We start from the raw sequence: 15,016 nt of genomic DNA on the forward strand, positions 1-15,016 counted from the left end.
AGAACACTGGAGTGGGTTGCCATTTCTTTCTCCAATGCATGAAAGTGAAAAGTGAAAGTGAAGTCACTCAGTCATGTCTGACTCTTAGCGACCCCATGGACTGCAGCCTACCAGGCTCCTCCATCCATGGGATTTTCAAGGCAAGAATAACGGAGTGGGTTGCCATTGCCTTCTCTGCAACATTTACTTAGCACGTACTAAATTTTTTGATTGCTTAGGAGGTAACGAAGGGAAGTAAAATACAGACACATATCTACTAATTTGCTTTGTAACTTTGGGAGGGGTCATCACTTATCTTCTGGCATCAGTTTGCCTATCTGTTAAATGGGCACATCAGGCTAAGTGAGTAGGCACTGGATGATCTCTGAGGTTTCCCTAGTTTTGCCACCCTGCTATCATCTGAAGCACATCTGTAAAAAGAGAGAAAAGATACTAGAGCTCATGCATGGAGTAGAGACACACTCCCCAAGCAGTTGAGGAGAAGGTGGGAAGTGAGATTGGATGAGTGGCATGAATTCTTAGTTGTGGCTCAGGGAAAACAGTGTGGTTTTGTCTTTGCCTTAAGTGGAGAGAGCCCATGGGAGTGGGAGAGAGCACACTGAGACAGGCTGGCATCAGGCATGGGGCCATGGTCTCCAGTAAGTGGGGCTGGTTGGTTGGGTCCAGCCATACCCACCACACACAAGCCACTGCCCGGCAGACTGGCTTCCTTGGCAGGGCTCCGATGCTTTCTAATAGTTTCCTCTGGGTATAGCAGGAAGTATGAGCTTCGTCTTCTCACGCTGAGACCTCTTCTTGGGAAATCACTTTCTAGAAGGCTTACCTTCCCAGGCTGGCTTGCTTGAAGCCACAGTTGATGGTGTTCAAGACTCGCACCATAGCTCTGAGTCCTTCCTTTGGAAGGAAGCTGTGTTTGGAGCAAGGTGGCCTCACCATCCTCCATGCTCCGCTTGGCTGCGCCACGGTTTCATGGAGAAGGCTGCGGGTTCTTACAAGGCCTGGGCATAGCCTTTCCTGTAACGACATTAAAATGGAGCCTTGCTATTTTTTGAATCTTTTTTGCTTTCTAGTCAGGAGTGACATTTTTATGGTTATTCGCCAAATTCCATTTCTTCTGTGAATTGCCTGTTTCTCATGCCTTTTGTCCAGATTTCAAATGGGGGTGTTCAACTTTTCCTCATTAACTGCAAACGCTTTTTAAAAGAAAAAGATAAGGTGATTAACCCCTTGACTACCACACAGGCCTGGGGAGCATCTGGCTTCCGGTGGCGGGGAGGGTGACTGCCCAGGACTGCCTGGTTGTAGGCATGATGGAGACTGGGCGGTGTGGATATGTGGATGGCCGCTGAGGTGGTAGAAGAAGAGGCAGCAGCTGCAGCCTCTACGTAGAGCTCCTCCCCCCGTGCCAGATGCCACTGCAAGGACTTTACATAAATTACTGGGTTCCATCCAAAGAACTGTACAAAAAAGATCTTCACGACCCAGATGATCATGATGGTGTGATCACCAACCTAGAGCCAGACATCCTGGAATGCGAAGTCAAGTGGGCCTTAGGAAGCATCACGATGAACAATGGAGGTGATGGAATTCCAGCTGAGTTATTTCAAATCCTTAAAGATGATGCTATGCGAGTGCTGCACTCAATATACCAGCAAATTTGGAAAACTCAGCAGTGGCCACAGGACTGGAAAAGGTCAGTTTTCATTCCAATCCCAAAGAAAGGCAATGCCAAAGAATGCTCAAACTACTGCACAATTGCACTCCTCTCACTCGTTAGTAAAGTAATGCTCAAAATTCTCTAAGTCAGGCTTCAACAATATGTGAACCGTGAACTTCCAGATGTTCAAGCTGGTTTTAGAAAAGGCAGAGGAACCAAGATCAAATTGCAAACATCTGCTGGATCATGGAAAAAGCAAGAGAGTTCCAGAAAAACATCTATTTCTGCTGTATTGACTATGCCAAAGCCTTTGACTGTGTGGATCACAACAAACTGTGGAAAATTCTGAAAGAGATGGGAATATCAAACCACCTGACCTACCTCTTGAGAAATCTGTATGCAGGTCAGGAAGCAACAGTTAGAACTGGACATGGAACAACAGACTGGTTCCAAATAGGAAAAGGAGTACGTCAAGGCTGTATATTGTCACCCTGCTTATTTAACTTATATGCAGAGTACATCATACGAAATGCTGGGCTGGAAGAAGCACAAGCTGGAATCAAGATTGCCGGGAGAAATATCAATAACCTCAGATATGCAGATGACACCACCCTTATGGTAGAAAGTGAAGAGCTAAAGAGCCTCTTGATGAGAGTGAAAGAGGAGAGTGAAAAAGTTGGCTTAAAGCTCAACATTCAGAAAACGAAGATCATGGCATCCGGTCCCATCACTTCATGGCAAATAGATGGGGAAACAGTGGAAACAGTGGCAGACTTTATATTTTTGGACTCCAAAATCACTGCAGATGGTGACTGCAGCCATGAAATTAAAAGACACTTACTTCTTCTAAGAAAAGTTATGACCAACCTAGATAGCATGTTAAAAAGCAGAGACATTACTTTGCCAACAAAGGTCCATCTAGTCAAGGCTGTGGTTTTTCCAGTAGTCATATATGGATGTGAGAGTTGGACTATAAAGAAAGCTGAGCACCGAAGAATTGATGCTTTTGAACTGTGGTGTTGGAGAAGACTCTTGAGAGTCCCTTGGACTGCAAGCAAATCCAACCAGTCCATCCTAAAGGAAATCAATCCTGAGTGTTCATTGGAAGAACTGCTGTTGATGCTGAAACTCCAGTACTTTGGCTACCTGATGCGAAGAGCTGACTCATTTGAAAAGACTCTGATGCTGGGAAAGATTGAAGGCTGGAGGAGAAGGGGATGACAGAGGATGAGATGGCTGGATGGCATCACTGACTCGATGGACATGAGTTTGAGTGAACTCTGGGAGTTGCTGATGGACAGGGAGGCCTGGTGTGCTGCAGTCCATGGGATTGCAAAGAGTCAGACATGACTGAGCGACTGAAATGAACTGAGCTGATCCTCGCAATAATCTTATTATTGCCCTGTATCACAGATGGGTAACTGAGGAAGTACCACATTGGAGCTCGTGGGCCTTCAGGTCTTTTGGAATAAGACACAGTTCACCTTTGGCAGTGGAAGACATGTATCATGTCATACAGAGTCCCAGGGCCCCAAAGATTTCACTAGCCACAGGGCCGTTGACTGTGGGTGCTTCTGAATGCTGTTTGCTGCTTGTTTAGATCACACCAAGCTCCTGAAGCTGAAAAATGCCTTGTGCCTTCTGAAAGTCTGTCCTTAGGAAGTAACTCTGGTCTTCCTGAGGCGAGGGTGGGGAGACACTGGTGTCATGGTTGTGCTGATCAAGTACAGCCTGTCCAAGGTAGGGGGCGGACCAGCTGCACGCTGATGGCCCTGGACCCATGCACGCTAATGGCATTTTCTCCCTTGTGAAAAGAGAAACGTTCGTTTTTAATGTCTCCCCTAGAGTTCAGCATCAGTGAAGTTCAATTCCAGCCATTCTGGTGAAGGTTCAGGCTCGGGGCTTGGCTGGGAGATGCCTTCCTTGTCAGGTGGGCTGCAGGCATGAATCAGGACAAAGGAGGAGCGGCAGTAGCTGAGGGTAGTGGCCCACCTGGCTGGCCTCCTTGGTTGATGCTTGGGAAGCTGTGACTCCCAGAGGGGCTGGGGCCCACCAGGCCAAGAACTGTCTGGGCTGAGGTGCAGGTGTGTGGCTTCAGAGAGTGGAGGGGGTGGAGGCTCTGTCCTACCAGGCAGGATGGGCTGTTGTCTGGAGTGTCCAGACCTGCTACACGGGAGATGCCCACTGGGAGAGCAGGTGGGAGCCCCTGCCTGGGGGAGTGAGCTACCTGCACCTCCCCTCCACCCCTGGGCTTGCTGTTCTAGGCCTGGGAAGGTTGCTCTGTGGAGTGCGTGTCACCAAGAGAAGGCATTCTGTTGTGCTCCAGTGGCTCCTTTGCTCCTAACTGGGGGGTGACAGGTGCCTGGGGTCTGGGAGGGAAGTGTCAACAGAGGTTCAGAGTAGGGACGAGGAGAGTGGTGGTGTCCTCCTGACAAGAGACGTGCTCCGAAGGAGATGTGATCATTGCCCTCCGAAGCCTCTGGGTCTCCTGACCCTTTTGTGAGTGAACAGTACTCAGATGTTATCAGTCTCTGTAGCTGATGATTTGGGTCCCTGTGCCCTCTTGCTTGGGAGCAGTCTGAGCGTTTTCTCTGCAAAGCCTGGCACAGTACCCGGCTCATGGTGGGTCATCAGGAAATGCTCAATGAATGAATGAATGGGTGGATGTTTGCAGGAGCAGGTAGACTGAGGGAGGCAGAGCAGCCTATAGCAATGTGGGTTTATAAAGAGCAGGTTGAGGGGTTTGGAGTCTATTCAGCTGGAATCTGTAGGTACATATTATGTGCGAAGCCTTCTGTTTGGGTCAGATATTGGTCCCTGGAGGTCTTAGACAGGATGGCAGGGGTGAGACAGGGACCCAGATAATCCACCATGAGACGGAATGGGATCAGCTCTTCATAGAAGGTGTGAAGGCTGGGGTTGGAGGTGGCTGCGTGGATGGCAACATTTGACACAAGGCTCCATCCATGGAACACACTTCTTACCTGGCTTGTGCCCTGAGGAGCGGAGAGCATGGCCTGCCCTGGTGCCCCAGGAGTGGCCTGTGGTCTGTCTTTCTCCCCTGGGTCCCCTTTTCTCCTCCATGAGAAATGCTGTGTGCCAGGCCTGCAGCATTTGTTGCTCGGTCTGTTCACGCATTCATTCATTCCCTAATTCAATCATTTATACTTTTGGCAAATATTTATTGAGTGCATCCTCTGTGCCTGGCTCTGTGCCAGTGCTGGAGGTGCCCCAGTGAAGGCGATGGTCATGGTCCTTGTCCTCAGGGGGCTTCTGGTCAAGTGCACAAACAGAGCCAACCCAGTGTGAAAGCCACTGGAAGGGGAAAAGAGTCAGCCAGGAGGAGCCCTGTGGAGACAGACACCAGGGTTCCACCCTGGGCCCGGGGCATTGAGGACAGCCTCCTGAGTGAGGTGGCATTTAATTTACCCACGGAGGACAGGGCACAGGGAACAAGTGGACAGGGCAGGGGGAGTGTGCCAGACAGAGGGACTGAGAGGCACATGAGGGCAGGAAGGCCCCTCATCTGCCCACTCAGAAAAGGCAGTCCTCTCTCCCAATTCTGACAGGTTTGAGCAAGAGTTGGCAGAGGGTGCTCCCTCCCAGGAGCCACTAGAGGTCAAGAATCTGGCTGCCAATGCAGGAAGCATAAGAAACACAGGTTCGATCCCTGGGTTGGGAAGAGCCCTTGGAGGAAGGCATGGCAACCCACTCCAGTACTCTAGCCTGGAGAATCCTGGTGAGCTACACCCCATGGGGTCACACAGGGTTGGACACAACGAGTGACTTAGTATGCACACACATGTTCTGTCCTCAAGCACGTGGGAACTGCTGGAAATTCATCCTCTTTCCCGGAGTCTGCCTGCATGTGGCAGTGTCACCCATTGCTGGGATAAGAGCCTGGCCCAGCCTTCCCTCCTCTCCCAGGAGTCTGGCTTGGCAAAAGCAGGCCAGGCAGCCCGGTGACCTATACAGGAGCTGGAGATGTTGAACTGGGGATCCTAAGGGCCACAAAGGAGTGAGGTCCTGGCTTGGCCTTGGGCCCTGTCTACTGGTCTGAGCCCAGTAGTCACAGGCAGCAGAGGCCCCACTGGTGCGCCTGGATTTTTGCTCAGTAAGGATTGTGTGTACTTAGGAGATGATGTGTATCTGAGCTTATGTCTTCGACAGGTGCCCCTGTGAATGAATCTCCCTGGGCTGGCTTCTATGAATATTTCAGTCAGGCCCTCTTTGATCACTCTTGCATATGTGCATTCTACATTATATTTAGTTTTGCACTGAATCAAATCTGAGGCTTCTGTGAAATGGAAATAAACTGTTCAACATGATATCATAGTCCAGAAGGGCTCAGACTTAAACGACTTTAATCAGGGGTGAAAGGGTGAATGAGGTGTAGCTGAGCACCCTGCCCTCTGTAGAGCATCCTGTGGGTCCCAGTTCCCCAACTGTTCTAGGGCAGCAGCTCTGTGCGGAGGCTGAGCAGGGAGCCAAGGTAGGTTAGTAGGGGATTAAATATCTAACTTCCTCTCATGATGAAGTCTGTTTAAAAAGGAAACGAGAAAGCCAGTGAGAGAGAAATAATCAATACACTTCATGACAACTGCTGGTATCTTTCTCAGTTTTGTGATATTTCAAAGTTAGGGCAGTCACTAAAAGCTTATATATATAGTTTTAGTTGCTTTCCCTGATGGGGTGGCCACAGTTCAGATAAATCAATTATAGCAAATTAGGGGATCATTTCCTTCCCAAATCATCCCATCTGAGAGGAATGGAAACACCACTTGATGGCTGAGATCCTAGGGGGAGAGGCCTGGGCTGTGGCTCACAACATGCTGTCCAATTTTGTGATACTTTAGGCCATCTTTCTTTCTTGCACTGTGATCATCAGAAGCTAGAGGACAGATCTGAGTAGGACTGGATCCTCCAGGAGCTACAGGCAGGGCTGATAAAACGCTTACTCTCAGAAAGGCCCACAGCAGAGGAAGTGTGACCTCTGATAACCGTGTAGTATGGCACCATCAATGTCTTAACCGTTCCAGAGAAATAGCATGGGAGCTATGGGGATTGAGTGATCGCCTCCAGCCTGGGGCAAATCCAGGAAGGCTTCTTGGAGGAGGCAACATCAGGAAGGTGCATGGAAGGTAGATTTGGGCTGCCACCCTTGGAGAGACTTGGGTGGGCTGCCAGGATTTTTGGAGTAGTCCTTCGTCCACTTGTTTTGCTGTTACAAAGAGGAAGAGGGGAGACCAGTGTCTTCTTCCAAACTCTAAGGATCCTTTTCTGTCTCATGCAGGGGTAACCCTCACCATGGTGAGAACTTCAGCCCTTACATGTTTGGTTTGTGGTCCAGGAGTTTATTTTCACCTTCTATTTTTCTCAAAAATAGAAGATTTTGAAGAATATGTATCTCCTCTGATCCACATTTGGTAGAAAACTGCTTGTGTGTCCCAGCGGTGCTGTGAGGCATGTGTGTTATTTGATGACTCCAGAGGGGGCTTCTTGAGCCCCTGTTTTGCCCCAGATATAAACCCCATGCTCCATAGATTGACACTGAAGTCTGTGCTTGGCCACGCCCTCCCTGTCTTTCCCAGGAACATTCTATGCTGAGGCCCCATGTTGTATACGTTGACCTCTCTGTCCAACACACCCTTCTTCCTCTTCTCTGCTTATTCCAGGCTCCTTCCAGGTGTTCTCCTCACTGATCTTTCGTCCCTTCTCCCCGTTGCATCCCAGCCCCACAGCATGTTGATGAGTCCTCGTTTCAGCACTGGACCCTGCTCTGGGGTTTCCGTTCATTTGTTCCCCTTCCATGAGTTAGCTTCAAAGGCAAAACCTGGTCTTGCTTGTGCATCTCTGTGTAGGCATTAAGAAGTGTTACTGAGTGATATGAGGTTCACTTTACAGATGCACCTAGAAAGTTGGCAATGAGTGAGTCTTTATTAACCACTTTTATGTGCCTTGCTTACGTCCTTCCGCTCTCAGCATTTGCTCTACTCCCACATGAAGGTCCTCTCTGGATCTTGAAGGCTGCTGTGGTCAGCTCCTGAGAAAGGTTACATAGGGCACAGTCCTCTGTCATTTAAATGCTACTTTCTCTCTCCTGCAAATCCATTTGCCTTCTCAAAATCCTGTGACACGTGTAGGACAGTTAATACCAGTCCATTTTACAGACAAAGAAACTGAGGCTCAGGCAGGTGCCCAAGGTGAAACAGATGTCAGTGGAAGAACTGACAACTAGATGCGTGTTAGTGGCCTTTCCAGTGCCTTCTCTCTCCTTACTCCAGTCTAGTTGGGAGAATAACCCACCCAACAGGTGGAACAAGTGGACTAATGTATCCACTCTTAGGGATCTTAAGAAAACAAGATAATATAAATAAGTGGTTGTGTGACCCTCCGCCAACCAGCGATTGACAGACGTGGCATTTCTAGCCCCAAAGTGCCCTCTTGCACCCACCCCACCATGCCAGCCCCCAGTGGTGCTTTCTTTGGAACATACTGCCTGTTTCCACTCTGGGCACACGTGGCTGTGACGGCTCTGGTTCCTTGGCTTCCTTTGAGATTTCCCGTGAGCTGAGGCTTCCTTTGTTTCCACATGTTTCACAAAGGAAGGTGCTGGCATCTGTCAGCATCCAGCCTAGCAAGACTGAACACAGTGTGGACATCAAGGGAGCAGCCTTCCCTCCAGCATGTTCTGCTTGGGCTCGGGAGTCAGGCTTCCCAGCTGTGTGACATTCTGAGGCTTGCATATTCTGAGCCTCAGTTTCCTCATTTTTCGTATTGGGCCAGCATGGAGCCTACCATCCTAGGTTCTGTGAAGCTAAGTGAGATAAAGGTTGGGGAGGAACTGGCACAGTGCTAGTGCTGATGCCCGATGCTGCCGTGGAGGGGAGGACGATGATGAGCATGAGAAGATGATAAGGGTTCGGATTCTGTGGCTGATGTAAATGGTGATGATGCGTGGTGGCTGCCGTGAGGATGGTGATGATGACAACTATTGCTATTTCCTTTGCGAGCTCTCGCTGCCTGATAAGTCCACAGTCTTAACAACTACCTCACCCGAGGTTAATTCCATCCCCTGTTTGCCTGGCTTTGTGTGGGGTGGGCAGATAGTGAGCCAGGAACTACTGACGGAAGTCTGCTCTACCGGAGAAGAGGACCAGGAGAGCTCTGGGTGGGTGTTTTCCTTTCCCATCAGAGGTGTTCATTCTCTGTCTTCAGTTCTGGGCTAGTTTCAACCTGTCCAAAAGCTGGAAAGGCCTCTTGGCCTTTGAGAATTTTGAAATCATCCAAAGTCTTCAAAGAGAGGTTACTTTTTTCTTCTTCTTCTAAGTCCTCCAACTCTTGCCCCACCAATACTGAAACTGCCTGGGCTTCTGTGGGACCGCTCGGTTCAACTGAGTCCTGCTCCCCTTTACAGACAGAGACCACCCTGAGACTTTGGCCATCATTCCACCCAGAAAGGGAGGTTGGGGATTTTGACCATGCTCTCCAACTCAACTCTCCTGGCTACACAGTTGCCATACTCTGCAGCCCTGGTTGAATATCATATTTTCATTAATAAATTCAGCAAGGATTTAACTGTTTCTGGCCCTGTCTCATAGCGTTGCCTACACATCAGTCAAAACAGAACAGGTCACCCGTGCTGCCCTCCTGTTTATCTATTAATCGTCTGGCAAATAAACCACTCAGTACCCTGCCCACCTCAGTAATGTTTGTGATGTAATTTGTTTGGATGCCCAAATGTCACCAGTGTTGATTGTAAGAGATGAAAAAATGTACTTGCTCAGCATCGCAAGCTCTAGGCCAAAATGTAAGCATGAAATCTCTGGTTTATTTTTGTAATAATGTTTACAGCTGTTTAATGACCCTGAAAAGGTTCAGTAGTCTGGTGTTCTGTATTTCAGAACAGGAGTGTATTATGCTTATAACAACCTTGGTTAAACCGTTTGAGCTACAACAATTGGAAAAATGGTATTTAATAAGAAGCCATTGTATTCTAGGTGAAGTTGTCTTAATTACTGCTTATCTCAAGTGTTAAGAAAGCAAGGTGCATGTGGGGAAGGGCCAAGGGTCATTTGCGCCCCCCAGGAAACAGGTCCACCTACTGCCAGAACTGCCTACTGTGACATGATTTGGGGGTAAAACCCACAGTGGTGTCTGCAACCCTTGTGAACCCACGCCCCCGACTCCTTGCCCAGCCACTGGGGGTGTTGATCCCCTGCAAGGTTTCTGGGGCAGTGCCTTCACCTCATTGATAAAAAAGGGAATATTTAGCTGTGCTTGGCTAGACAACAATATTTGATTTTTAAAAAATCCAGTTGAAATGGTTATTTTGAAAGTCATTTTATTTCCCAGCTATTCTTTTTCATGGTATAAGGATAAAACTCCTTCATGCAACTTACTGGCAAGATCTATATTTTTGGGGCTATTCATAAGATTACTTTTTTTTTTTTTCCTGTGCTAGCAAAATGAAACTGTGTTTTTGTGTAAAATTTATTTAGACTCCTAGCAGCTGGCATTTCTGGTGTCCTGATAGTTTCAAATTTCATTCTGAGTGAAAGATACAATTAGGTTTTCTATTGGAAGAGTTAAGTGAAAACTTTTGTCATTGATATCACAGGAAATAGTCTTGAAGGCAGAAATGCAAAATCAAAATAACTATTAGCACCATCAAAGGCAGCTGAATGGCTCACGGTACCTGCAGTGACGGGGGTGAGGAGACAGAATGCATTTTGATAATCTGTGCATCCAGTGGTGGGTTTCATATGCTGAGAATACCCTCATCATGAAATTGCAGAGCTCAAGTAGAAACCCTCTAGCCTTCAGAAGCTTTCAGCTGGGGCCCCTGCCTGTGTTCAGAGGTGGGTCTGGCATTTCCAGGTGAGGAATGCCATGGTGGGCAGGACTCAGGCCCGGCCCTGGGTCTTCCTTAATATGGACAGTAGGGTTGAGTGCCCCCACGCCCCACCATGACCCTGGGCTCAGGATAGATCGGGACTAGGGTGGGATGTGCAGTGTCTCCATGCTGGAGGGCTGACACACGAATCGACAGTTCACCGTGTCCCCTTCCCAGCCTCATCTGGCTGCCTGTCCACAGTTCAGTAAATTCCGTACCGTTTGGTTCCTTCCATGAGTCAGCCAGGGTTTACTGATCTTCCTGCTACGCTTTGGGCTGGGACCACGAGCTGATGGCTGGGCGAGCTGTCCCCCATGTTTAGCAGTTTACTGCTTTTTGGTTTTGCTAAGGGTTTTCCTACCGAGGTGAGAGGGTTAGATGGCTTATTGTATAGGTTCCTCAGACGGTCCCAGCTGCCCCGTCGCCTTCAGCCCAGGGTCATGGCCTACCCTGCACTGGCTCTTGGCTTCTTAGTGTGGGTCCCTCACCCTGGCACACCAGAGCCAGCGCTGGCGAGTGAAGGATGGGTTGGTACTTGGGATAAAGTGCTCCCGGGCTATTAGGGACCATGTGGGGCAGTGCTGCCTGTGGATGTGTGTGTCTGCCCCCTTTGTCAGGGCAGGAGAGTGTCTGCCAGGGACACTGACATACGTTCTACGAGGAAGCACTGTGGTCCCAAAGGGAAGGCGTTTTCCCTGTGCTTGCTCCTTGAGGACGGGAAAAGGAGAAATGCCACCTTCTCCCAGAACCATGAACCCCTGGAGGCAGCCCCACCTCCCAGCCCCTGAGCTCTTAGGGCTGCGTTAGATCCAACCTTTTATCAGTAGGATAAGTGATCCCTTTATTTCCCAGGGATTTCTTGTATTTCTTGCTACAGGAAATTCACTTAGGGGCTTGCTGCCCCTCCCCCAACACGGTCATATTCCTGTACACACACACTCACGTGCACACACACATACACACACACACACACACACACACACACACACCTATATACCTCGATTGCAATGGTTTCTCCTTTCTCTCAACTTTGAATTCAGTCTCTCTGGGGCCTTTTCATTGCTTCCCCCTTACTGATGGCTTTGCCTGCACTGGCCCCTTTGACCCAGAAGCCCTTGAGGGCAGTTACATAAAGGCCCCGGGCAAGCATTTACTGAATGAGTGAGATAAGGGGTAAAGGAATTCTGGATGGGTGAGGTGTCAAGGCTGGAGAAATTGGGGCTGACCCAGGTTTTGTGAGTCTCAGGCTGGGCCTGGGGCCAGCTTGTCCTGCCTCGGCTGCTTTGGCCCAGGGACAGCACACCAATTACCCCTTGCTCTTTCCAAGAACTCACACTCCCCTTTCTTGCTCTGAGTCTATCAGCTGGCATTGGTTGTGACTGACCCATGGCTACGCCTGCACCTGCTCGTGGAATCACAGGGTGTCAGGTCTCACAGAGCATTCTGAGATGATGTCTGACCCTGCCACACTGTGGGGCTCAGCACAGTCTTTGCTGGGGCTCATTAGAGGGGCTGAGGGCCGTAATCCTCAGAGCATCTCCTCCAGCTCTGCTGAAATTCTGGGTTCTCCCATGGACCCCAGGATGGCTGATCAAGTTCTGAAGGACCTAATTGCTCTTTGTCTCCTAGTGCCAGCAGCTGGGGTCAGAGGTGATCTAAGCCCAGATGGCCACTGTGAGTACTTACAGTGGAAATGCTGGTGGAGGGGCATGGTTCTCCCTTGGCTACTTCTAGACCACCAGATTCTGGGTGGAAACACAGGACCTTTCTGACTCTGACAGATTCCGATTGTTGGATGTTCAAGGACTTGTGCAAAAGCTGAATTTGATTTCCATGAAGTTGGGGTGAAAGTGTTTCTACTACAGGCTAGCCTTCATTTATGGGCTATGTTTATAGGGTCTGTTCAATCATCGTCCATTCAGTTATAACGATCTGAACTTACAATAATACAGCTCTGCTCTAGGCCCTGAGGCTTTATTTGTGATCAAGGAAGACATGATCCTGCCTGCACATATGCAAGAGGGTCAATAAGAAAACTGCACCCCCTCCTGTGATAAGTGCCCTGAAGAAGAAAGTAAGATAATGGGGCAGAGAGAGGCTTTGGGGCTTTAGTTTTCTGTGTTGAGGTGGGTATGGAGGGCCTTTGTGAGAAGGGGATATGTAGTTGAGACCTGCATGAGGGGATGGAGCCGCTGGTGCCTCAGCATATTCTGGAATATTCTGTGGTCAACAATGGCTCCTTAAGACTGGTTGCTTAAAGGGTGTTTAAAAAAAGCTTTGTTGACTGTGGGGGAAAAAAAAATTGAGCATATAAAAGAATTCCATATTCAAAGCTAACTTGAAAACGCCTCAGGTTCATTATCTGGCAAGTTGAGCTGTTACGTGTACAGCATGACCGGAGGTGGGGGATGTGGTCCTCAGCGTGATGCTGCTCATCCAACCTGATGTGCGGTCTTGCTGTATTGCACATTCAGCCTCCTCTCCCTCCTGCTTAACTGGCGTCAGCTCAGCAGCAGTAACCTGAAAATAGCCCGTCTTCCTGGATTCATGTCTTCTGAGCAGGCCAACTGGGCAGCTTTTGGCAGTGGGCCATCCGTGTTGGCTTTGGACTTTCCAAACTTCCCCAGAGCTGTTGGGTGGAATTTTGAGCACTCCCAAGTGGCTTTGGGGTTATGATCCGTGTTTGCTCAGGAGAGGAGCCAGAGCAGCTGGATGGGGCTTGAAGGTGGTAAAATGGCTCTAGACAGGGGCCTTCTCGGTCCCAGTCCCGCTCCAGCAACTTCTCACACTGGGCCTGCTCCTCCTTGCTGGTCAGCAGGTGCCATGAGTGCTGGGGCTGGCCAGTCTTATCCACTAGTGCATCTTCAGTGCCAAGGACAGGGCCTGGCACATGGTGGAAACTCAGCAAGTCTACTGAATGAATGCAAGAATCTCCATGAGAAATTACCCCTTTCTGACCAGGCTCCAAAATGAGCTTTTTTCTTTCTTCCTTCCTTCCTTTCTTCTTTTTATTTTGTTTTTTTTTTTGAGTACAGACTGCCACCAGAGACAAACTGAAAGCATTCTTTTACTCCAAGTGACCACGTGCTTGTCTGTGTGTGTGAGTGTGTGTAGTTGTTCATGGATAGTTAACCCTGCACCATGGTTGCAGTTTCTCTCCCTCCTGGAAATAAACATCATGTCTTTTTCTTCTCCTCTCTTGCAAGACAGACTCACAGCCTCTGTCCTCTTGCCAAGGAAGTCAGGTCTCCTGTTGGAGAACCTCCATCCGCACACAGTCTGCCTGGCTGGAAGCCCAGTAGGCAGCCGACCCCACCAGGGCTGAATGTGCTTCCTCCACAGTTGAGCTCTGTCCCCACACGTTCCCCTGGGGAACTGCTTGGCCCAGGAATCAATCCTGGCTGGGGTTAAGCCGTACTCCTGGACCACCTGGCTGGCCAACACATCTAAACATTGGGATACAAAGGGGATGGATGTGCAATAACTGTTTCAGTGGCGGGAAACAAATTTGGACTCCTTCAAGTGGAAGACAGATCTGGAAATAGAAGGACCCCAGGCATGGATTCATTGCCTTTCAAAGTTGAGCTCCCCACATGCTCTGATATAGAGGGGCCTATTCCTTCTGCTCCATCCCAGAACGATCCGGCTTTAGCAATTCTGCATAGGCTGGAGAGGGGCAGAGAGGACTATTAAAGACAATTATGCAGACCTGCTTTGAGTGTTAGTGTTTAACAAACAGCTTTGAGTTCTCATTTTCTGCAAAACACATACTGCAGGTACAATTTGTACTCATTACTGTATATTGGGAAAGTTATTAAAAACACTCAGACTTGGTTGAGACTTCCTATGGCATCGTCCCTGGATTTTAATTGGTTTTTATCCAGTTCTATAAAAGATCTCTTTAAGCCCAATCAAAGTCTCTGCTGCAGATATCATGCCAGTTGAAGAACAGGGTAAGCCTGTTCTTACACTTACTCTGCAGTGTAAGTCTTTACCCCCTACCCAAATTTGAGCAGTCTCAACAATCCACTAAGATTCCATCATGAGATAATTTATACTCCTTTTGATGGGCACGGTTACCAAATAACAAAATAACAGTGTTTCGTAACAGAAGGGTTAAATCTTAATCTCTAAGGTTTGCAAAGCCGCTACTCGCAGTCTCCTTAAAATTTAATATACCTCGTTAATGCTTCCTTGCAAACACTGAAGGATTTTTATGATTATAATCATGTGTTACAGCACCTAGTACTGTTTCTAAGCAGCATACTAATCAGCTTAATGAGATATTACTGCACTTTTTGTTGACTAAAGCAAAATCCCTTTTATTGTTCTAAAGCCTGTCCTTTATTTTTTCCCAAAACATTATCTTGTTTTATTATGTACCAGTAAATATCGTGCCATTGGGTTGGATTTTTTTTGCCAAATCATAAAATAATCTCTTTCATCTCCGACTGGCGAACGTA

This window comes from Budorcas taxicolor, chromosome 18 (assembly GCF_023091745.1).
Source record: "Budorcas taxicolor isolate Tak-1 chromosome 18, Takin1.1, whole genome shotgun sequence".
Taxonomy (NCBI): Eukaryota; Metazoa; Chordata; class Mammalia; order Artiodactyla; family Bovidae; genus Budorcas; species Budorcas taxicolor.